Source organism: Thermobia domestica, chromosome 12 (assembly GCF_964235325.1).
Source record: "Thermobia domestica chromosome 12, izTheDome1.hap1.1, whole genome shotgun sequence".
NCBI lineage: Eukaryota > Metazoa > Arthropoda > Insecta > Zygentoma > Lepismatidae > Thermobia > Thermobia domestica.
The window spans coordinates 75,934,137-75,958,900 of record NC_137465.1 but is presented as its reverse complement, the minus strand read 5'-3'; the positions used below and the strand labels follow the sequence as shown (position 1 = coordinate 75,958,900).

Here is a 24,764-nt window from a genome sequence, read left to right as displayed (position 1 = left end):
AGGGAAATTTTTTCTGGCGGGCCTATTTTTTCACGTAGAAGATTGAAATTTTGCACCGAGTCCACCGAGTAGTATTTACCAGAAGTTTTTTTCCGATTTCTGCGTAAAAACAGGGGGGGTCCAGAGGGGCAAAAGTTGAAAAAAGGGAAATTTTGCCCAAAATATCCCTTTTTTCAGGAATTTCCCGCCTTAGATACATGATGGAGACATGTGAATGGTACCGCCTGAAAGACAGTTCTATTCTGAAGAGAATGATTGGCGGATTGTAGTCCTAGGGTAATTAGGGATGTCTCAGGAATTTTTTTCCCTGAGATCATAGTGTTTTATGGTGATTTGGGGCATTGTGGGAATTTTTGATAAAAATTCTCCCGCCCTTACTATTCAAGATAGAAACTTGAAATTTGGCACACACATTCAGTATACCAAGTACTATTTATCAGATTTTTTAAGATGGCTACGATCACACAGGGGGGGGCCAAAGTTCGAGAAAAAAATTTTTCCCTCCGAAATTTTCACTTTGACATTTTTTCCCGCTTCTGGTATATGGTATGAGCATGCAAGTTGTACCATTTGAAAGCCAGCTCTATTCTGAAGGGAATGAGGTATAAACCATGATCCTAGGATAAATAGTGACGATGCAGTAGCTGCTTGACTGAAAGTCTCAAAAATAGCCCAAAAAGCCAAGAGCTCCTAAGGGTTAATAAGAACTAATTGATTTAGAATATTAGGAGTGACAGATGATTCCTGGAATATTGATATTTATTTATTTATTTTAGATACAAAGCACCACATTTACTGACAAGTATTATCCTCTTGAACTACAAAACACATAATAGACAGACTGCTACATACTACTTTATAACATAAATGTATTGTAATTACATGTAATGCTAACTGAAGATACACTGTCGACATTTAATTAATAAATATCCGGGCAACCACAAATAGTGACAACTATTGTTTTGTTTAAAGCTATTTAAATATAATTGGCAGATGGGTATAATTTGCTTTTATATAATAAGATATATTTGGTTTACATTTATGGAGACAGTTTTGTTTTCGGCATTAGTCACTTATTTTAGATATGAGACAGCGCAACTAACGACAGCTATTATTTTATTTGAAGTATTAAATACGTGAATGTCAGAGTGAATTGTTTTTTTTTTTGTCATAAGATGTATTTATTTTACATTAAAGTTGGATATTTTGATTATTACAATACTGAAATCTATATATGTTAGTTAGAAGGCAATACAACTAGCGACATCTATTAACTTATTTGAATTATTAAAATGTGTGAATGCCATATTGATTTGTTTCCTTTTCATTATAAGATATATCAGGTTTTCGTTTAAGGATTGATATTTGATTAGTATAATACCAAGATTACTCATGTTAGATAGGAGGTAGCACAACTAGCGACATTTGTTGACTTATTTGAATTATTGCATGAATGTTAGATTGAATTGTGTTACCACAAATATTCATTTATTAAACCATAAATAGTTTTAAAATGATTGCATAGTAACAAGGTATATTGACGTTAAATACGGCTCAGTATACGTCATTACCATGTACTACTTCGTATTTAAATTATTAGATTTTTGAATGTCAGACTAGGACGTTTTGTTGTTATACTAATAGACTAATTATTTTGAATATTTATTCAATCAATCAATAAATATTAATGGATATGCATTATATTTTCTTTTACATAACTTTATATTTCATTTATTTTGCTGTTTATATTGTTATTGTAGACATTTCTTTTGTTAAAGAAATTTGATAAGATAAATATAATCGTATAAACACAGTTAAATTGGAATTATGTATTTATACCCTATATATTGAATAAGTAGTGGTTTGATTTACGAGTTGATGATGAAGAGTTGAACAAACACACTGTGAATTTTATATTTGTATATTAGTAAGCATAACATTAAGGATAACTTTCTACGAATATGGACTAATTTTCTTGTACTGAAGAACACTGTATCCTTATTGAACAGAAGTTTTTTTTCTTCAAATATATGAAGTTTAAAGAATCATAAGGAATATTTACAAGTAATTGGTGAAAGAAAACTAAAACCATGAGACTTGACTTTATGATGTGGAGATATATCAGTAGAATATGAGTGATAAGAAAATACCAATTTTACTTATGAAGACTCTATGTATTTTTGTTTAATACTGACATCAAACATTTTTTATTTCAGATTGATTACAGACAAAGACTATAGACTATTTTCACTAGTGATGAATTACATTATACACTATTTTCACTAGTGATGAATTACATTATAATTTAGTTGTATTATAGATTATGACATTTACAGTATTAAGTGATTTGAAGGTTTGAAATCCTCCCAAGGCAATGTTTGTGAATAGATGAATGTTATGACCATTTATAAATGTTTTAATAAACATATTAATCAGGGGATCAACACATTGTAGGATATGTTCATAGTTTCAGCACATACAAAGAATAATTTAATTATTAGTAATTATAGGCGCTTTTTTCATTTTAGGTGACAGTTTTGAGACTATATTGACTTTAAAAATTGCATAGAATTGTTTTCATTATAATGATTTCTTTATTTATGCAAGATATGTTTTATGTTACGTTTGTTGATCCTATCTCTTCAGTATAGTGACAAATGTTTTAACTATTGTGACATTTGAATGAAAATGATAAAAGGGTACCAACCAATTTGTTTATTATTAGAGGTTCATTTTGCGGAAGAGTATGAAGGATATGAGGCTGTAATGAAGGAGATGGATTGATTGTATTGGCTAGATGTCTATATGAATATGTGGGACTGAATGGTGTGAAGTCTTGAAGGAAATCAGCAAAAGTATTAGCTTTGGAAGAGTCTGTCTATATAGGTAAGGCATCATTTAATAGTGGATATGGTGTTTTACTATGTTTTCTGCAAAGAGTATTGAAATGTTTCCAATACTTGTTAGGATGAGTGACGGCAGAGAGTATTACAGATTTTAACCCAACACCGTAGCTTGTAACTACAGATGTAATTCTTGACCATCCTCTGAAGTTGTCGGTGATGATGGAATGATTCTGGATTTTTTGTACGTTGATAGTCACGATAAAACTGTCGAGAGCGAGTGATAAGTGGGAGATATTTTGCTGGCAATGTTGGTCGATAAGGCGATGATATAATTACTGATATGCAAAGTGAACTAACTTCTTGGATTGCAGGTGTGTTTGTATGAGTGTCATAATACAGTTTGTCCTTTGATGTACGAGGTTGCAATGGGTCTACTACTGCCGATAGATATGTTTTGTATTGTTCACAGTTGAATTTGTCAAATCGGATGCTAGTTCTTCGAAATTCTGTAGATTGAGTCATATGATGAGTACTAAGTTGTAATTTGACCGGAACAGGGTCTCTTCCTAATAGATCGAGAACATCAATAGGGATTTGTGAAACGTGATTAGCAGAAGTAATGACAATATCTGATATGCTTTGTGATATAGACCTATTAGGTTTTGAAAGATCATGAATGATACCAGTCATGTGAGTTGTGACAAAGGTTTGAAAGGTAGATCTGTCTCTTTTAGATTTGATGTGCATGTTGAAGTCGGCCATAATTATGAATTTCTTATAATTATTGGAAATGTGTTGCACGATTACAGAAGGTAGCGGTTTTACAGGTCTGATATAAACTGTAGCAATAGTTATAGCCATATTACGGAAGTATAAAGTAATGATGAGATATTCAGGAAGATCTGGCAGCCTACATAAATGGTGACATGAGGGAATACGTGGAGAAAATTCCACGGCTGTTCCTCTATTTGTGTGCCTCCTAGGAAGGTGTTATCCTGACGAATTAATGTATATCCAGAAAAATGACAAGTGATGGAGGGACTGAGAAAGGTTTTGTTAAGGATAAACATTGCAGCTCTTTCTTCCACTAACTGCGCTTTGAATAAAGCTTTATTCTGACGAATGGATCTAATATTGAGAAATATAAAGAATATATCCATGATTAGTAGGTTAGACAGTAGTTTCCAAACGTGCTGTATGAAAATAGATATTTTGGCCAGAATAAGTAGTATGAAATGTAACATGGAGTATTTCTTGTGCTGCATGGGTGATTTGTTTTAAGACATATGAACGATGAATTGGTTGAATATTTCGAAAAGTAAACATTAGAAAGGCAACCATATTGCACACTGTTATAGAAGAGTCCACTGATTGTGGAACGTTTGCAGAATAGTTATATATACGTAGTGGTGCCACCTACTCCGGGTGAACTTTGGTAGGGTAAGATTTGCCCTTACACTTGTAACTATATGTTGGATGATGTTTATGGCAAGTGTAACAATTTGAGGGTTGTAGATTGGGATATGATCGACTGGAGTGATCACCAGAACAATAGCTGCAGACAGAAGTACTTGAGCATATTGCGGTAGAGTGTTGATTATATGTTTCGCATTTTCTCACATCAAAGTGTTAGGGCGTGTTGGTAATCATAAAGGTTTAATTATGTCTTCTGTTATAAATGTATGCCCCACTAGTTAGAAGAGAATCATTGGTGGTTTGAGAAGGTGTTAGCACTTGAACAATGTACGTGGGACATGTAACATTTCTAATTCGTATAACCTTCAGGAGTGTGTGTCCTTCGTAGGTAAGTTCCTCCTGAATCTCTTCATTGGTATAAGGATTAATACCGTGAATCATTACGGAAAGGAGAGGAGAACGGCGAGGTGGTGGTATTTGCTTTGGTTGAGATGCTTGTGGTTAGTAAGTTTAACATTTTTGTTGAAGGTATCTATAGATACGTTGTTTCTTATACTGCTGACCAAGTTTGCATTTTCTGTTTTGAAAATAAAGCCGTTCCTAGTCTTGACTATTTCTTTGAGTGACGCACGAGGAAGGTACTTATGCAGCTGTAGAGCAACTTGTTTTTTAGTCGAGAAACGTGAATCGAAACTGGTCAACAGAAACGAGTAAATTGATTGAGATAAAGTTTGAGGTAAAGTTGGAGCCGTACTAGAATTTGCTTCCATGTTCATAGTGTTGTCCACTCTATCTGGTGTAGTGTGTATGCTTTCTTTGCAGCTGGTGAGAATTGCAAGTAGTTAGAATAAGTTTGCATGATTGAAGAGCTGGAAGCCACAGACGTAACAGAGCTTTGAGACGAGCTTCTGGTACGACCAAATATGGTTTGTGACTGCATCCTACATTTCTTCCACCTTAGTGAAGCAACCAGAAAGTTTACGCTAATTATTGCTAGCTAGTAAGGTTACGATTGGTACATTGATACATTTTGGCACTTTATACTTAGGAGTTGACAAGAAAGATATGATAGAGAATTTTTATTATCGATAAATGCACCATATTATAATTATCAATAAACATTGAAATGTTATGAAATATGGAAAATTTAATTGACATGTTAATGTGTTTTAGGTTCTGATAAGAAATATTTGATTTATAATACCACAGAACAATATCTGATTGGTATATTAGTGTTATTCATATGCAATAGATACAGCATATCGTATCTAGTAGCAATAATTATATTATTTGAAATATGACAAGCACACATGATAATTGCTAATTTATCTTCTAAAATAAGATATGGTTTATGAATTCTTGTGGATTAATATTTGATTACTACAGAATCATTATGTATCAACATTAAATATGAAACATCGTAGCAATTGACAAATATCACCATATTCGAAATTTTAATTGCATGATTGTCAGACTGAAATGTTTAGTTTCATAAAAGTTATATACATTACAATATTAAATCAAGAGTAATCAATATTATACAAATTTAAAACAAACAAAAAAATGTAAAACTGAAAATAAAAAAGTGCAGAACTAAAACTAAAAGTGCAACCTGAAAAACAAAAAAAAATGCAAAACTGAAAATGAATAAGTGTAGAACTAAAATCAAAACTGCAACTTGAAAAACAAAAAAAAGTAAAACTGAAAATTAAAATGCAGAAAGAAAATTAAAAGTGAAACTGAAAAAATGTAGAATCGAAATAAAAATTGGAAACAGTATTCAAAAATGAATTTGCAGTTGCACACACATTGCAAGACTTGCATTGCAAGACTGTATTGTACATATCAAATAATTGTAACGTGCAATTTCACATTTAAATAATAGGGGCATGCAGTAAAAACGATCGCATCTACATGTTATGAACTGTTATTTCTATATCCAATTTCATATACTAAAAACGCAATCACATGCTTATAATAATTTCCTGCAACATACAAAAACTAACTCTCTTCCTGTCATATATATCCTGACATAACGGAGTAGTAATTCAAAGAGCCCAAGTTCCAATTCTATTTACGTAAGATAATACTTATTTTCATAATTCTAATAATAATAATAATAATAAATGGGAATTCCAATTCAAACTGTATTAACAATAAAAAGTGTTGTGTATAAAGAACATAGTTCAAGCATGTAAGGATGAGGAAATATCCTTCAATCAAATGGTGCGCGCAATCAATATCAAATAAACCAAAGTTTCGGAAAAGAGTGGTAAACATTTACCAGCATGCAACGCGAGCTTGTAAACATAATTAGTTTCAGATAATATCCATATGTCTGACACGTATCATAGAAATATCCGGCTACATATTGCAATAATGTATAGTTTTCATACTTTTTAAAAATTTCTTCAATACATAAGTGCACAATAATTAGATTTTTCATAAAATTACAATATCAAATTTATATATTCACCTAATTAATTATTATTTTATTAAATTCAATAATAACCTGAATCAAATAGTCAACCGAGGTTATAAGTATACCCTAAAACCGGAAATTACAACTGCGGTATCGCAATATTTGTTTGCTTTCGGTTCGCGCAACAAGTTCTTCTACGTCATAAAGAAGATTGACAACATCAATAAACCAGCGGCAACAACCAGGAAATACACAGCGAAATAGCGGGCGTGTCATCAAAGGTAAGTGGACTTTGTCTTCTTACTTAAGTTAAAGTATTGGATAAACATACAAAGTGTGCCGGTATCTATAAAGGAAAATACCATTAGCGTCCGCTGCTGCGCGACTAGCGGGTAACAATATACAAAGCAGGCGGTAAAAGTATAAAGGAAAGTCAACGAGCATAACCCGACAGTAAGGGCGCCAGCGGAAAGGTCACACATACGTAATAAGATATACAAACCGAGCTGTGAAAAAGTATAAAGGGAAGTCGCGAGAGATTCTAACAGTAAGGGTAACAGCGGAAAGGTCACACATACGTGATAAAATATACAAAGCGCGTGGCACAACCAAACAGTAAGGGCGCCAGCGGAAAGGTCAATCGTACGTGATAAGATATACAAAGCGTGCCGCACAACCAGACAGTAAGGTTGCCAGCGGAAAGGTCACACATACGTGATAAGATAAAGGATTATCAATCCAGGATAATTGCAAACTATTAATTAAAAAACTAATTGAAGTGTACTTAAAATAAGTCATAAAAGGGAAAAATAATTACATTACATGCAAAAATTATCGAAAATCTAGTTACTTTTCGCTGCAATACTGCAAAAATTCACTAAAAATCCCTAAAAAATCAGAAAAATTTACCTATTTAGGGAAAAAAAGTATCACTGTAATTATAAAATTCAAATAACTTGTCTAAAGGTAAAAACTAATACTAATTTGCCTAATAGTATTTTTCTAAATGTCATATAAAAATAATTTTTCGACTAGATATATGTGATATGCAGAGCCGGCTCTACCATATATGCAACACGTGCATTTGCGTGGAGCGGCAAGTTTGGATCGTCCGGCAAAATCTGTCATAAGTATATTATTTAATTAAATATTTCTTGTTGGAAACAGACTTCATGATGATGGTAGTTACATTTACTAAGCTGACCTTCTATTTGAATACTACATTCATAAATTATGTTTAGGTTGCATTAGTCACAATGGCCACATCGACAATGCTAAAGCAAATGGTCGAATAAATCCGAGCATAAATTGCTTGATTGTTGCCAAATGCAAGAATTCAATTCTCGAATAGTAGTGAATATCTGTTCCATTTAGTAGGTTATCACAGTTTTGATATGACAACTAGTCTTTTTTTGTCAGAAACAAGTTCCTTATCATTGAAGATAGAAACAAGTTTTTTTTTAAAAAATGTTAACAGATATAGAAGAGAAATCAAGAAATAAAGATAAAAGATCTAGTTGCACTGGAATTGCAAACTGATACATTGAGATTGAAGCTCGATAGTGAATTCTATAAAAAGGATTATCATCTTTCCTCTGCAGGTGTGTTTGCTTTATCTTTCACTAACATAATAGATTAATATTAAAAAAAAACAGACACAATGGGATTGCATTTTTAGTAAATATTTAAGCCTTTCTGAGTGCAACCACTTACCCTCACCTTTGTTGTTCATGCTGGAGTAGCATACTTAAAATCATGACTTTTAAGATTTGTTCTTTCTGGAGAAAGGGGGAGGCGGAAAATTATGCCATTGCACGGGGCGACAAATTGCCTAGGGCCGGCCCTGATGATATGTATATAAAAGACATGAATATAGGATGACACAATTTGAAGTAATGCAGGATGTTTCAAATTAATATTAGGGTTTTGAAACTTTGTAGTATCTATTACAATTAACTTACAATTATAAATATTATATCAAATGAAAGAGCAACTCAAAGTTTTGTACGCACGCATGTACAGCGGGCGACACTTCTAAATGGTACACCTTAGCCGTAAATCTCCATATGGCTGTACCATTTAGAAGTGTCCGCCGCTGTACATGCATTGTTTCTTCTGTCTGCCGTTAGAAAGAGCAAGCAGCAAAGATGGAGATTAGAGAGCAGAAAGTTTTTTGTTTTAATAAAGACTGTATCTGTACAGTGCAACGGTCTGTGTGAAGAATATTAAGGAGATGCTTGCAACTACGTCCTTATCGTTTGCAGTTGCTACAGGTCTAAAGCCTACAGACTACGGTTTACGTGCCAATTTCGCAAGTGAAATATTGCTGCATAACAATGAAGATTTTCTGGATCGTGTCGTCTTCAGTGATAAATCGACATTTCACCTAAGAGCTAATGTGAGCACTCATAATGTTTGCATCTGGCCGTCAGCAAATCCTCAGGAGATGGTACACTTGAAACGAGACTCCCCTAAATTGAATGTGTTTTGTGCCATCTGGCGGAAAGTTTATGGGCCTTTTTCGCCTATCGACTAGATGTGTGCCGTGTGACGAATGAATCTCACATTGAACACTTGTAGCAAAGACTGTTTGCGGTACTCTTTTACTTGATGCATTGCTTATAATTGTACGTAAAATGTAATAAGTACTACGAAGACTTAAAACCCCAAAATTCATTTTGAAACACCCTGCATTTCTCACCAACAGTGTTGGAACTAAGATATAAAAAGGAGAGAAAATTTTCCTTATAAAGTTGTTTACAACAACGATATTATTATTAGTCGAGACTATAACTACAACAACAACACGAGTTAGTAGTCAAAAAAATGTAATCAAATGTATACTCGGTGGCCCAGGTGGCTAACGTGGCACACACGGGTGTGTCATTTGTTTAATCCACTCCTGTGTGGACACTAATTAAGATATCGGGATATTATTCTTGCAAAATATGGTTGGACTATAGTTTATCATATTAATTTGTTTTCTTCTGGTGTCGAATTTCCTTCTCAAATTTCACCCGTCAAAAATTCGAGTATTTTCTGATTTCGAATTTCTTTTACTACTATTTTCCCTGTAGCTTCCTTCGTTGTAGAAAGACCTCCTTAAGACTTGCCAGATAGATACCTCGGATGGATACCTAACTGTTGACATCAATTAGACCGGCCTGCGCGCAGTGTTGCCAATTAAGGAAATTAAAATTTTCCTAAATTTGGGCAAAAAATTAGAAATTTTTGTTTATAAATCCGTATCTATACGTCCGAGTGCAAGTCAACTTACGCCAATCGAACATTTGTCCTTACTTAACAAAAGCAAGTTCAGATCGTTACAATGGGGTAATTAGGGAACGCACGAAAAATTCGTATTTAGGTTCTAACCCTTGATTTTTCTAGTTTTTCCGTACTTTTCTGTTTACCGTAATATATTTTTGGTAATTAGAAGTTTTGTTCGTTAAATATCGTCATAATACTTGTAGGATATATTAGTGGTGTACCAATGTTTAATTTAAGATAGTTTACGTCTGTCTGGTAGCAGTGTTACCAGCTACAGAAAATTTTAATTCGAGATTTTAGGGGGAAATTTTGGAATAAATATCTGTTTTGTCTCTATTATTTCCCTCTTGATGGCTATATCGGACCAAACGCACCAGTATCTGGAAGTCTCGTCTTTCCTCTACACAACGCACTATAGAAAGTTTCAATAGGATAATTAGGGGAAGTACAGTTGAGGTTTACAGTAGACCTTGTTCTCTAATTGGGAAGATAACTGTGATTTCTTTAAAGGTAGAATGAGATATTTTTTATTGACATGCTTACTTTATTAGACATCGTCACAATACTTGTAGGATATATTAGAGGGATACCAAAGCTCATTTTAAGATAGTTTGTGTGTGTCTGATAGTAGTGTTGCCAGCTATAGAAAATTTTAATTCCAGATTTTAGGGGAAAATTTTGGAAATTCTTTTTTTTTATTTCTATTATTTCCTTTTTGTTGGCTACATTCGAACAAACGTAAGAGAGTCTAACAGCCTCATCCTTAGCCTACACAGCGCACCATACAAAGTTTCATTAGAATAATTAGAGAAAGTACAGTTGAGGTTTATAATAAACCATGTTCTATAAATGGTAAGAAAATGGTAAATTTCTGAGGTAGAATGAGATCTTTTTTTAATTTCATGCTTACTTTGTTATATATCGCCATGATACTTGTAGGATATATTCTTGGAGTACTAAGGTTTATTTTCAGATAGTTTTCGTCTGTCTTATGGCAGTGTTTCCAGCCGAAACAATTCCCGCTTTTAGGCGAAAAATTCGGAAAATTTCCCTTTCCCCCTCTATTATTACTCTCTTACTGGCTACATTGAAACAAACGTACCGCTACCTGAAAGCTTCCTCTTTGGCCTACAGAACGCCCCATAAAAAGTGTCAATAGGATAATTAGAGAAGCTGTAGCCCCGGCATATTTGATTTTTGCTTGTGAAGCGTAAAAAGTGTCAAAATTTCATGTGTATGACAGAATTTTTTCTTTCCCTGTTTGGATGGAAACAAGCGACTTCAGGATTTCACTGTACCTTGTCAACACACCCAAGATTCTTTTAGGTGATTTGAACCCATATAGCAGGGGTGGTACTACATACAAAAAATTTTGAAATTCGGTTAGGCATTTTGTAAATTTTCACCCCTACATTGCCCTCAATAATTTCCCACCCATTGGCAACACTGCAATGCAACTAACGCCAAAAAATAGTCGCATCATTTTTCTAAAAAAACAAGGCCTTAACCATATCAATGGAATGTATTATTTCTGAGCAATATGTCACTAACTGGAAATGTAGGAAAACGCCAAAAATGACCTTGGGCCGAAAGGAATAATCACACAATTTTGCTAGTATATAGGTACAAAGAAACAAAGGATTTGTCAGTTACGAGGGCTTTGACTCAAGTTCTGTTGATTATTTCAACAATCTGCAACGTAAATCAATAAATAATAGTTGCCAGAAAAAAACAGACATTTGAAAAAAACATGAAAAAGAACGATGTTTTTTATTTAAAAAAACTTCACAGAAAAAAACCGCTTTTTTACAACACTACATGGTTCTGATTGGTTGGCGTTATCCGTATCTTGCCACGTAGCCTATACCTTTGTATATAACAGAAATCAGACGTTTGTTGCTGTCGGTCCTCGTGGCTGTTCACCCTAGCGCTTTAGGCTGGTAACGAAAATCGCTCGCTTTTGGCGTGGGTTCAAACCCTGTCCTAAGAAAGCTTTTTAATTTTTTAATCGTTCATAACACTTTTCCTCCCCCTCCTCTTCCTTTTCCTCCTCCTACTTCTTCTACTACTGGCACTACTATCGCGAAAGTCAGCCGTTTAAAACGGGAAAATATTTCTAACCCTGTTCACGTGAGTTAACTTCTCCGAGAGACTTGCTGCTTTCACGTGAGGTCTGTGAGCAAGCGACTCCTGTCAAACAAATCTTGTGTCTGCTGAAAAGCAATCTTCTTTTCGAGACTAAGCTTAGTGCTTTCAGACAAAAGAAAATACTTGAATTTCTTTTTGACGAGAACAAGAAAAATAATTTCTACACAGTGGTTTACAAGTGTCAGGGTACTTATTATAATTAATTTAAATATCTAAATACTCATGATCTAGTCACAAGTAATTAGGTGTGAATAGTGAAGATTAATTTTGGAAATTCAAGACTCAATTATTGTTCTAATACTATGAAATGAAACGAAAATTTTTAACATCGCACGGTTATGTCTTGAAGGCTAAAGGAATCGGACGAAGGGTGAAGAAAATAATGAAAGAAACTGATGAATGAGTTGGAAGGAAAAAATAACCTTTAGAAACCAACGGACACGATACTGTTCAACACAAACTTCTTGGCATAGACTGGAATCTAATCTATGACTAAAATCAGAGGTGAGAACTCTATCATTGAGCCACTATATCCCAATTATGACAGGGAAAGGTGCTATATCATTGAGCCACTATATCCCAATTATGACAGGAAAAGGTGCTCCCAAGTCTGACTTCAACTGGATTGTTAGTGGGTTGATTTGGAGTTTATTCTCTTGTTCAGCGCCGAGGCTATTTAAGACGTGGACCTACATCTTAACATGGAATACAAGCCAGATAAGCTTCACCCAGGAATCGATCCCAGATCTATCGTGCCGAAGATGAGTACGCTAAGTATATAGTTAGGAGAGAATTCCCCTCGGTCACGACGTAAACTTCGGGATTTTTCTAGTGTTGTTCACATGAATGAGATTTCGGTCTTTCTCGTCTCTTGAAGTATCGACAACATTCAGCTTCGCATTCAAAAAGGTTTACATATTTCTACTGCATGAGGTTGCGTTGTCTCGCTTCCTCGCCAATACTACTTTCTGCACACAATAGCACACACACACAAAGATAAATAGCATATATAGGAGTTCAATATGGCGCTTTGGTTACTCGTCATACATTTCAATTAAAAGATCATAGTTGTAGCATCTCTATTATCGTAATCGTGTATATAAGGATGCGCACATGTCGAGTCGAGTCGATTTAGGCCTGTCTAAACTCGTCTCGAGAAAACGTTGTCTCGACTCGAAAATATATTTCTGTCTTCACTCATGTCTCGACTCGACAGTTTGTCTTGACTCGAATTCGAAACGAGACGTCTTGAAATTCGAGTCGAGACGAAATGCACGAGTTAAAATATACGCACACATCAGCCAGGACATTATGAGTACCTACCTAATTGTCAGTGTATTCACCTTTGGAACGGATAACAACGGCGACGCGTCTTGGCATGGCACAATGATCGTTGGTAGGTCGCTGGAGAGAATTGGCACCACATATGGATATATAGTTCACCTAATTCGTGCAAATTCCGGGGAGGGGGTGATGTGCTCTGACATCACGTTCAATCACATCCCAGATGTGTTCAATTGGGTTCAGATCCGGCGAGTTGGGGGACAGTACATCACTTGGAACTCGCCCCTGTGTTCCTCGAACCACTCCATCACACTCTTGGCCTTGTGACATGCTGCATTATCTATTCAAAAACAGCCAAAAGTAAAATGGCAACTCCTACTCTTCAGGTGTGAAGGTAAACGTAAGAACCATAATATCTACCTCGACCAACGTGTAAATAAAGGCAGAAGACTGTTGGGAAACCTGATCGTCATGAAGGAGTTTACGTAGTCTGCAAGCAGAGTGCGATACGCCTCGGCCATCATGATGCCTTGCTCAAGCTCCACTAGACACATGGATGCTCACGTGAATGTTCTCCAGGTCATAATTAAGCCGCCACCAGCTTGTCTCCGTCACGCAGTACAGGTGTCAAGGAGCTATTGCCTTGGCACACGACGGATTCACACCCTCCCATCGTCATGATGAAGAAGGTATCGGGAATCATCAGACAATGCTACGCTCTGCCATTGCGCCAAGGTCCAGTGGCGATGGTCACGTGTTCATTTCAGTGGTAGATGCCAATGTCATGGTATTAACATTTTAATTAACTGAATTGAGCTGAAAATTAAATCTTGATCTCGAAAGATTATCTATTAAGTTTATTCGTTCTGTACCTTTCTAAAGTAATAAATGCTGGAATTGGTTTCAAGGCTGTTTCTGAGTGAATACTTTCTTCAAAATAATACTAAAAATTATAGAAAGTTTCGAGACATTCGAGTCGAATCGAGGTTTTTACGAGCAGTCTCGACTCGGCTCGAGTTTTACAGTGTCTCGCTTCGAGTCTCCACTCGAATTCTAGTCGAGATTCGATACTTGTCTCGACACGTGCGCATCATTATGTGTATAGGTTAAATATCCTAATAATCTATTGCGTAATTGCTGCTTGTGAAAGTTTCAGCAAAACTGTTTCAAGCGTTTAATTCAACAAGTTTCATTATTTCCGTTTGTGAAGGGGAGTTTGGACCACAAATTCTTGATAAGTGAGATTAAGTCTAGATGGAAGTAGTAAAAAAAGAAAGAAAAAAGAAAAAAACGGGATAAGAAAGATCCTGTAGTTGAATATATGCTGCCCACACAATAAACGATAAATATTGTTTTGCAATATTTCAGATGGAGAATGTCCCAGATGTCTTCATCTTCCATTAAATAATCAAGAATCAGATCTCATAAAACGCTACAAAAAAACTGTTAATTGAAAGTGTTGCGAAAGAAGATATAATATTTCATCCACTGTGTGTTCGATGGGACACTCGGTCGAAAAAGTGTAACGGCTTCTTCAGGCCAGCCATTCTGAGTGAGACTTCGGTTTATCTCATTCTTACCAGGCAAATGCCGGGATGATATCTAACATACATATTCCAGGCCACTTCCTTCCCTTCCCATTCCTTTCTTCTTTCCCCCTTCCCGGAAGTCTATGCTCTGTCAGTCCTCATATGTGACGGGCTAAAGGCCATAGGTGCTAGTAATGTCCAAAAATATGTATAAATAAATAAAATCATCCACTGTATGGCTATCCTTATCACTTAGCTGGAATTTTAACTGCTACATCATCTTGCTGGAGAGAAAAAGTAGTTTGTAGGCCTCATGTAGGCTACTGATAACAGCGAAATAAATTAAATTTATACAAGATATTTTGAAGTGGAGATTGGTTTGAAATTTAGCGATGTTAGCAGAGAACATATAAAATAAAATGGTTAGGATGTGCACCTTCGCACGAGAGACCCGGGTTCGATTCTCGGTTGAAGTTTATATGGTTCGGATCCCAAGTTAAGTTGTAGAAACATGTCTCATGTACCCAGTTTTGACCAGGGCGCTAAACTCCAAATCAATTAAAAAATATAACCTACCCTTTTGTCGTGAGACTCTTTTGACCCGGCTTTCTTGATGGTCGTTTTGATTCGGGCACTTTTGACTCCTGCCCTTTTGTTGCTGAGACTTTTAACCCGAGCCCTTTTGTCGCGGGTCCGTTTTGACTCGTGCCCTTTTTAGCGGGGCCACTTTTGACTTCTGCCCTTTTGTTTCAGAGACCTTTGACCAGGGCCCTTTTGACACAAGGCCCATTTGTCGCCGGATTATTTTGATCCAGGCTCTTCTGATGAAGAGCCCCTTTTTGTCTCGGGCCCTTTTGTTGCGGAGACCTTTTGATACGGGCACTTTTGACACTGGATCGTTTGTAGCGGGGCCACTTTTAACCCGGGTCCGTTTGACTCAGGCCTCTTGTGACTCGAGCCCTTTTTTCGTGCGACCCTTTTGACCCGGGTTCTCTTGATTAAAGGTGTTATGACTCGGACCCTTTCTTGCGGAGACCTTTTGATGCGGGGCCCTTTGACTCGGGACCTTTTCTAGCGATGCTCTTTTTTGACCCGGGCCCGTTTAAGACAGGACCTTTTGACTCGGGTCCTTTTGTTGTGGGACCCTTTTAGCCTGAGCTCTTTTTATGAGGGGCGTTTTGATTCGGGACTTTTTGACTCAGGACCCTTTGTTGCGGAGACTTTCTGACCCGGAAACTTTTGACGCGGAGCCGTTTTGACTCGGGCCCTTTTGTAGCATGGCTCTCTTTTAACCCGGGCTTGTGGCTGGTCCCTGTTTACTAGGGCCCTTTTGTCTTGGGACCCTTTTGACCCCGCTCTTTTGATGTGGGTCGTTTTGATTCGACCCTTTTTGACTCGGGCCCTTTTGCTGTGTGACCCTTTTTATGAGGGGCGTTTTGATTCGGGCCCTTTAGATGCAGGCCCTTTTGTTGCGGAGACCTTTTCACCCGGGTATTTCTGACGCGGGGCCAGTTTTTCTGGCCTTTTGTAGCGGGACCCTTTTGTCGCGGGCGGTTTTGACTCGGGCCTTTCTGTTTGTTCTTTTGTCTGCCCTTCTGACATGGAACCATATATGTAAGGCAGCGGCTGAAATATCTGGGGCAGAAGGCCTGGGGAGTATGAGTAAATCAATGATTGATCGATCCAGGGCGGAGTAAAATTAATTACGCCTTTGTTCATATCTCTTTCTTTCTATTCTCTCGACATCATATTTGGAGATGAATGTTCTGACTAATGGGCTACAGCGGCGAAAGACGATATACGCTATCAATATTAATGTTATGAATTTTAACTTAACATATACAGGGCAATAAAACGAAAAACTCTATATCGGTTTTTTGCCCCCCCCCCCCAGTTGGAAAAAATCCTGCGGGCGTTAGTGATTATGATGTTTCTTAGTTACTGTATTATATTGTTCTATATATGGAATAAATACTTCTGTGTTTTATATAATAATAAAAACCTTAATTACATTTATTACGGTCCTTGCTTTACGACAGAGACACATATTCACGTTCAGCGTAATCAGTTTCTATTATCAAATAATTACAGTGAGGGGAATGAAATAATCCACGCACACGTTTAGGACTTTGAAAAGTGCCCTGCAAACATATCATAGTAAAGTGAAGAGTGAAAGGCGCTAGTAGCAGTTGTTAGCAGTTATTAACTTCATATATAAGACAGTAAATTGTAAAACTAAAAATACGAATCTTTTCAGAGGTGACAGTGCGCTGATGCTTCTAATCTATGCCTTTACTCCCTATACCTACGTTATTTCCCTAGTCAAAATAAAAACTCTTCATAATTAATCACAATTTCTTATGCAACCACCCCTTCCTTAGAGTACTGCGCGGTCACATACCCGTCACGGCGATGTAAAGGAACTTCTGACGACATGATACTTTTCACCTTACACTTCATTGTAATCTTTCTGTTCCATATTGATTCGGATCCCACTTTACACTCCTATATAGATTCAAAGCTGACACAGGCCGTAAAAATGGCATCACTCAATTTTGTTTTTCAATTGCATCAATATTTTGTGACACAGATGACAGTTTGCTATATTATACTATCTGTGTTACGCATTTTAACTAAATTCATAGTATGAGACCCAGATTCCTTTATTATCATCTTTTGCCACATATCAGACTTCTCCATTGTTCATTTTCAGCACTCTTAGCTCTAATTTTGTACAACACTGTACTACTACACTTCACTGTTATGTTTAGTGATAAAAGTGCATTTTAAATCTGTGCACACTTGTATATGGTGCTTTTTCAAACAAAATATTTTTATGCTCAGTTGGCAAAACGGCTTCACCTATGGCAACACTGTTTATGGTTTTCGATAGGGCATTTTTTCTAATTATATTGAGTAACTTTTGTTTTGATTGCTGTAACGGTTTTGAAGATATTTACTTTAAACGTACATAATTTCATGCAGGGTGCGAATTACCGCGGAATGAGGGGGTTTTTCCCCTCAGTCACATTTTATTTCCCCCAAAAGAAATCAACTAAAGTATTCATACCGGGGATGCTCGCTTTCGCCCCAAAACTATACTTAGTATAATGCCAAATTTCACTAATTTTTGTCATTCCTTGGAAGTTTAATTTTCGAGCTCAATTTCGAAATGAGCAATATATACTATTCAGTTTTGGTCATTTCTAATTTCCCCACTATGTTCATTGTTGTTCAGTTGAACTATATTCCCCATGCTGTAAGTGTCGGTGGAGCACCGATGGGCAACTAGCGACATTTCGCCAAAAATTGGTGACCCCACAGCGACGATCCGCGGTAGTTCAACTTCCATGTTGAAAATTATACCACCAGTGGCAGAGATGCGACGAAATGCCAATGAACCACAAAATTACTACCCCAAAATCTGTTAAATCGCATATATACGTGATTTGTTTACATTAAGGTCAGTCTAAAAAAAAACACTCGAAAAAAGGACCCCGAAGTGTGCGCGAACCACCAAACTTACAATTACTAGGAACGTATTCTTCCAACTTCGCCACGGAGGCGATTAAGAAAACCTCGCTTGTAGAGGGATAAATCGTTGAGGTCTTTTTTTATTTGGTCAATCAGAGTGCTTCTTTAACCGTGTATATTCGACGATAACCGTTTGCTATCAGATAAAATGCGTTCGCCATGTTAATTTTATAATAAAATAACACGCGTCTATTTACTTTATTTCATAGTTCTCCCATATTCACTTTCCAATGATCGGCTACAGTTGCACTCATCAAGATTTTTCACTTCATGATGTTGTGGCAAAGGTTACTCTTGACCCTTGGAGCTCACTTTAGGAACAATTCATTAGGAAACAATAATATACCGGATAATAATAACCGCATGCACATGACTGGCGATAGTTCGTGTTGGTCCCTTAGCGATTCTCCGCAATGAATCGAAGGAGAGCGGACCAAAATGAAGTCCTCGTTGCTACGCGTTGGTATCTTCAATAATCCGACTCTAGATATCTATTTCGACTCGACGGAACCCTGCTGCCAGTGGCACACTAGCGACAATACTTCGACGCGTCGCTATATCAACGATTGACATTTACCGGCAATTGGGCCACTAGGTGTTGGCGATGTTTACAGCATGGGATTATTATGACTACAGTTGTTACTTGCAACCGTATCCTCATACAATTCAGTTCGTCGTCGTTCATGAATTTGAATGTATTAATTGCACATTAGTCGCATATGGATTTATAAATACTCTTAGCGTTTAACCAAAAACAGCTTGGCGGAGATCGGAGAAATCATATTCAACCTCTACATTTGTATCAATTATCATCTTGTTCAATTTTTGTTACATTTCATTTTCCAGTGTATTCTTTGGTAGCGCATGGTCCTCATTCCCTAGTTTGCGTCTACGCAACTCAAAAGTTGCATTTAATTTGTGGTAATTGGCATAGTAATATAATAGCTATCCACATTTTTTGCATTGCGATACACAAATTTTAAGGACATCTATGTAGAATGTGCCCATATATTACAATCATCTTATTCAGGCACATCAAAGTGATATGTCTGTACTAATTTTTTCTTTGTTTAAAGAATTCAGTGACTAGCTAATTCTAGAGCCACATTCAGATCCATATTTCCACAAATTTTGCGTACAGCAAAGCAAGGCAAAAAATAATAATAATAAAATAAAATAAAAAATAAAAAAAATAAATAAAAATATATATGCTATTCCGATTACCGCAAACTACAAACCCTGCTCGCGCCAAGTGAACTTTGTGGTGGACAAACACTGTGTGCGTGGATTTCACGTTTCCTCCCACTATTCATTCCATCATTTCATTCATTGCTCATTACCACTGTCTCCTTTAGCCTATGCGGAATAACTGTGGGACGTATACCTAAAAAAATTTAATATAAAACTCAAATTTTTCGTTGCGTGGATGCAAACGGCTAGGGAAGTAAATGGGCCGATGTATTAAGGAAATAAACCTTATAGAGCTACGGGCATACGAGTGAGTACAACATATAAACAGCTTCAGAAAGGTTAGGTATTGTGTACGAATGTCAGACAATATATATATATATATATATATATATATATATATATATATATATATATATATATATATAGTTATTGTCGGTAGATTTTGGAATTAATAAATCTTTTATTTATTACACATGTCATGTTATATTACATATGTACGTGTAGGCATGTTTGTCTCATTTTGAATTATTGCAACTTTAGACGCTACGTTCCAGTTGGCTTAATTTTATCCCCCCCCCAAATATAAATAATCTAATTCGCGCACTGATTCCATGATATAGTTTTTTGGATATTCAAATTTTGAAGCTCAGTAGCTCCTATCCTTCTGGTTCATAGCCCTTTAAATTTTCCTCAGGTTCATTTCTCATAATGCTCTATCAGATGTGCTATGTGGCAATCAGATTTTATCGACAACTTGTGGGACCCTCCCGTGTCAGAGGCGTTCTGCACAATGGGAATAAAATTGCTTCAGTGCCAGTCGCCCATTCAATATGTCTTCGTGAAAACTATCACAATTTATGTATGGTTTTGCAGAAACTGAAATAGAATGAACACATATGGTTACTGTGCTGTGATTTAAAAGTGTGCGGTATCATATTGGGACAGCAAGCAGGTTATATAAAGTTCCCGTGTTTTCTGTGTGAGTGGGACTCTTGGGACAAGGATAGACAATGGTTAGTTTCTGAGTGGCCCATGAGGAAGCTGTTCGTGCCAGGAGCAAAAAAAAAAAAAAAAAAAAAAAAACGTTTTAATCGTCCATTCATTGATTCCCAAAATATGTTATTGCCCCTGTTACATATAAAATTGGGAATTGTGAAGCAGTACGATAAGAGTTTGTATAGAAGTAGTCCCTGCTTTCGGTTACATAAAGTAGTGTTTTGTATATTCGTTGAAATTTGATCATGTCTCATTCAAATTACACATATTCTCTATTATGGTGTTTTCTATTGAAATTACATTATTATAAAAAATTTCGATTGCACATAGCAAAACAGAAAAAGAAAAGAAAAAAAGAAAAGAAAAAGTATGGGATAGGAAAAACGGTTTCGATATTTGAAATCATGGCACCTATATTAGGTTAAATCACCTCTTCAAGCTTTTCCCGCAGAAAAAAAGGTTTTATTTTGCAGGCCGGTGTTATTGATGACTTACTGTATGTGAGTGATTACTATAAGGTGCAGTCAAATGAAAAGGTCCATTTCCATGTACAGATTTTATTGTTGGCTAGAGCTATATAATGACTATTGCTGTTGATTCACTAATCCCACCTTGACACGAGATTATGAATGCACTGGCAGAAGAAATCCTTGGATTGAGTACGGAACCATTCTGTCACAGTTTGCTGCACTTCTTCATCCGATCCATAGTGGTGCCTCCGGAGGTGTTTCTTGAGTGGCCCCAAAACGTGGAAATGACAGGGACTGACGTTGGAACTATACGCGGGGCGGTCTAGCACTTCTCACTTCCACGACGCCCGAAGATCCTTTGTTTGTTTGGCAACACGAGGCCGGGCATTGTCGTGCAATAAAATGATTCCTTTTGTGTGGTTACCCTGGCGTGATAGCCACAATCAACGGAGAATGTCGCAGTATTGGCATTTATTGTTGCTCTTTTGGGGAGGAACACCACAAGCAGAGGCCCCTGCTCGTCGAAGAACACAGTCACAATGACCTTAGCAGTTGATGTTGTGGAACGGATTCTCTTTGGCTTAGGCGACCCTGGATGTTTTCACTGCATACACTCACGTTTGAATTCCCGTTGAAAAAGTGGGCATACGGATTCATCTCCGGCAATGATCTTTCCAGAGAAATCGTCGCCCTCGTTCTGATATGCGTCAAATGGTTCAGTGATATTCCCATTCTGTTGTGTCGCTGTTTTTTGGACAAACATTTGAGGGACCCATTAAGCACAAACCTTCCTGCAACGAAGTCTATTGCGCACAATGTAATGCACACTGCCATAAGACACTTGTACTTGAGTAGTAATCGCATCCAAGGAGACCCACTTAACAGTTTGAATGCAATTGTAAATAGTAACAACTGTCTCATTAGAAATACGATTCGTCACCTGCCCTAGTCGTGCATCTTCAGTCAGTGTCTCCTTGCCACCACGGAAACGCCGGGGCCGCTGTGGCTCAGTGGTACAGCGTTCACCTCTGGCGTATGGGGTCCCGGGTTCAAATCCTGCTCCCACCAACTATACTTTGTGGTGGACAAACACCGTGTGCCTGGTTTTTCTCGGGGTTCTCCCGTTTCCTTCCACTTTCTTCATTCCACCATTTCATTCATTCCTCATCACCACCGTCTCCTTTAGCCTAGCCGGCATAACCGTGGGATGTAGAACTTAAAAATTTCATTTCATTCACGAAAATGGCGATACCACTTTTGCATTGTTTTGTCTGAAACACACTTCGCATCATACACATCCTGCATTCTCCTGTATAAGTCCGCTGTATGGATACCTTCCACACAAAGAGAGCGTATCACAGCCAGGCCCGTGCTGGCCCACCGGGACACCGGGACGTGTCCCGGTGCGCCCTCCGAAACATCCCAGTATAAATAAAGGTACAAGATTTAGTAATAAATTCTTACAGTTTTATTGGTAAAGAACCCGTGAGAGATACAGTGCGCCTTCTACATAAGGCGCCCTACGAAACATCACATTATAGATAAGTGGTTTTAGTTATCCTGTGTGAGAGCTTTGTATAATAAATTCGAATAGTGATTGTTAATAAAGAAGCTGTGAAAAATATAAGACGCCCTTTACATGAGATACCCTGCGAAATATCACATTAAAAAAAAAAAATATTCTTCTGTATTTCAGTTTTGTATTATAAATTCATACAGTTGCTATTGGCAGGACAGGTAAAGAGTATAATCAGTTACAAAAATATGATAAAGTTATGTAGCTATAAAACGAAGCAATGTAATACATTAAGAATAGTTCTGATAGTCAAACGTACGATGCATTCATGAAATACTACAGTGATACTAACTAGTCTCTTACGGCATCGAAGCTTTCACAGTCTTAATATGCATCCATATATCCGAGCATATTGATTGTTCCTGTGTGTTTTAAATCAGTGTTCGGATAGTCAGTACCTATTGTAATTCTAAAATATAGCTAAATTAATTTCCGTAAAATGTGGTCTTCCTGCCACCACGGGACGGTACTCAGGTTGTGGATCGAGGAAAGGCCTCTGGGATATACAGGTTAGCTGCGAATATACTGAATAGGCAGTCGCAGACAGACAAGGGGTGATCCTCCATCTTGGGGATTTGGTGTGGGCTAACAACTCATCCTGTAAAAAAAAAAAAAAAAAAAAAAAATTGTTCAGATATATTCGCAGAATCCTCGGATCAAAACTGATAACTTGGTACGAACTCAGCAAAGTAAAATCGACATGACAATTGGAACATGGAAGATAAAAAGTCTCTGTAGGGCAGGCGCGTTAAAATGTGTAACGAATGAGTTAGAAATAGAAATATAAGATGGACCTAGTGGGATATCAGGAAGTTAGATGAGAAGAAAATGGAGGAGTCAAGTCAATAAATTTTACGTTCTTTTACGGAGAAAGAATTAAAAATTACCAACTAGGATCAGGGCTTTTCGTCCACAAACGAATACTAATATCAGCAACTACATGGGTTGAATTTGTTAATGATACATTTTCTTTTACTTCTCTTAAGGGTCGGTAGTGTAATATTATTTTTTTAAAATGTACATACCTCAACAGAAAATAAGGATGACAATAAAAAGGTTTTTACGAAAGAATAGAATTGGTATTTGATCATCTCCTGCAATACCATATGAAAGTTCTATTAGGCGGTTTCAATGCGAAGGTAGGACGATAGGGTATTTTCAAACCGATTATAGGGAATAAATGTCTGCATAAGGAAGGTTGTGACAACGGCGTTACACTCGTGAACTTTGCAAATCCAGAAACCTTATCGTGATTATTACAAAATTCCCACATCGCAACGTTCATAAATATACTTGGACCTCACCAGACGGAAAAACACATAATCAAATCGATCACGTTTTAATATATAAAAGAAAACAGTCTAGCACAACTGATGTTCGGTCGTTCAGAGGATATGATTATGATAATAAGAGAGAGACCTTCTTTGAATAAAGGAAATATTCAATATCTTAAAACGGAGCGGTTTAATTTAAAGAAATTAGAGGAGAGTCAGATGAGAAGGGAGCCAGATTGAAGTGTCGAATAGATTCTCCGTTTTAGAAGATTCGAAGCGCACTAGTGTTCAGATACTTGGTTGAAATTAGAGATAGCACTAAGATTTCAGCAAAAGAAATATTGGGACGCGCAAAAATATGTAGGAACAAAGCATGGTTCAACCAGGAATGCACTAAAGTAGCAGAGAAGAGAAAACAGAAGAAACAGCGTTGGCTACGAAATCCGAACGAAATACCTACATAAAATTTCACTATCATCTGGCGGAAAACTTCCAAAACTTTTAGAACAAAGAAACGCGAATTTTGAAAGTTAAAATTAATTAACTTGAAGATAATGGTAAAAATTAAAGGATTCGGGACATGTATAACGGGTTACAACTAAAAATCTGCACAAAATGTGCGGAGTCATAAAATAAAACCTATTGACACTGTCATCGCTATTCTTTGGTATGTTGATTGTACACTCTTTGTCTAATTCACACTATGTTTGCTTTCCTTCAGATGCGAAGTAACTGGGAGAAAATGGCGTCAAAAGAAGAAGCCCTCCGTGCACGCATTGTAAATTTCCACGAAAAACATCACGAATTG

At 36.7% G+C, this 24,764-nt stretch overlaps 1 protein-coding gene across 3 annotated transcripts in view; it reads left to right on the top strand.

Moving 5' to 3' along the window:
- Nucleotides 1-24,764, top strand: part of c12.2 (von Willebrand factor A domain-containing protein c12.2) — a 1,756,568-nt gene that overhangs the window by 182,869 nt on the left and 1,548,935 nt on the right. Inside the window, exon 2 of one of the 3 annotated variants that reach the window (XM_081733807.1) lies at nucleotides 2,726-2,886. The exons of the other annotated variants lie outside the window; for them this stretch is intronic. The gene's annotated coding sequence lies outside the window, so the exon portion shown is untranslated. The remainder of the gene's footprint in view (nucleotides 1-2,725; nucleotides 2,887-24,764) is intronic. 3 annotated transcript variants of the gene reach the window in all.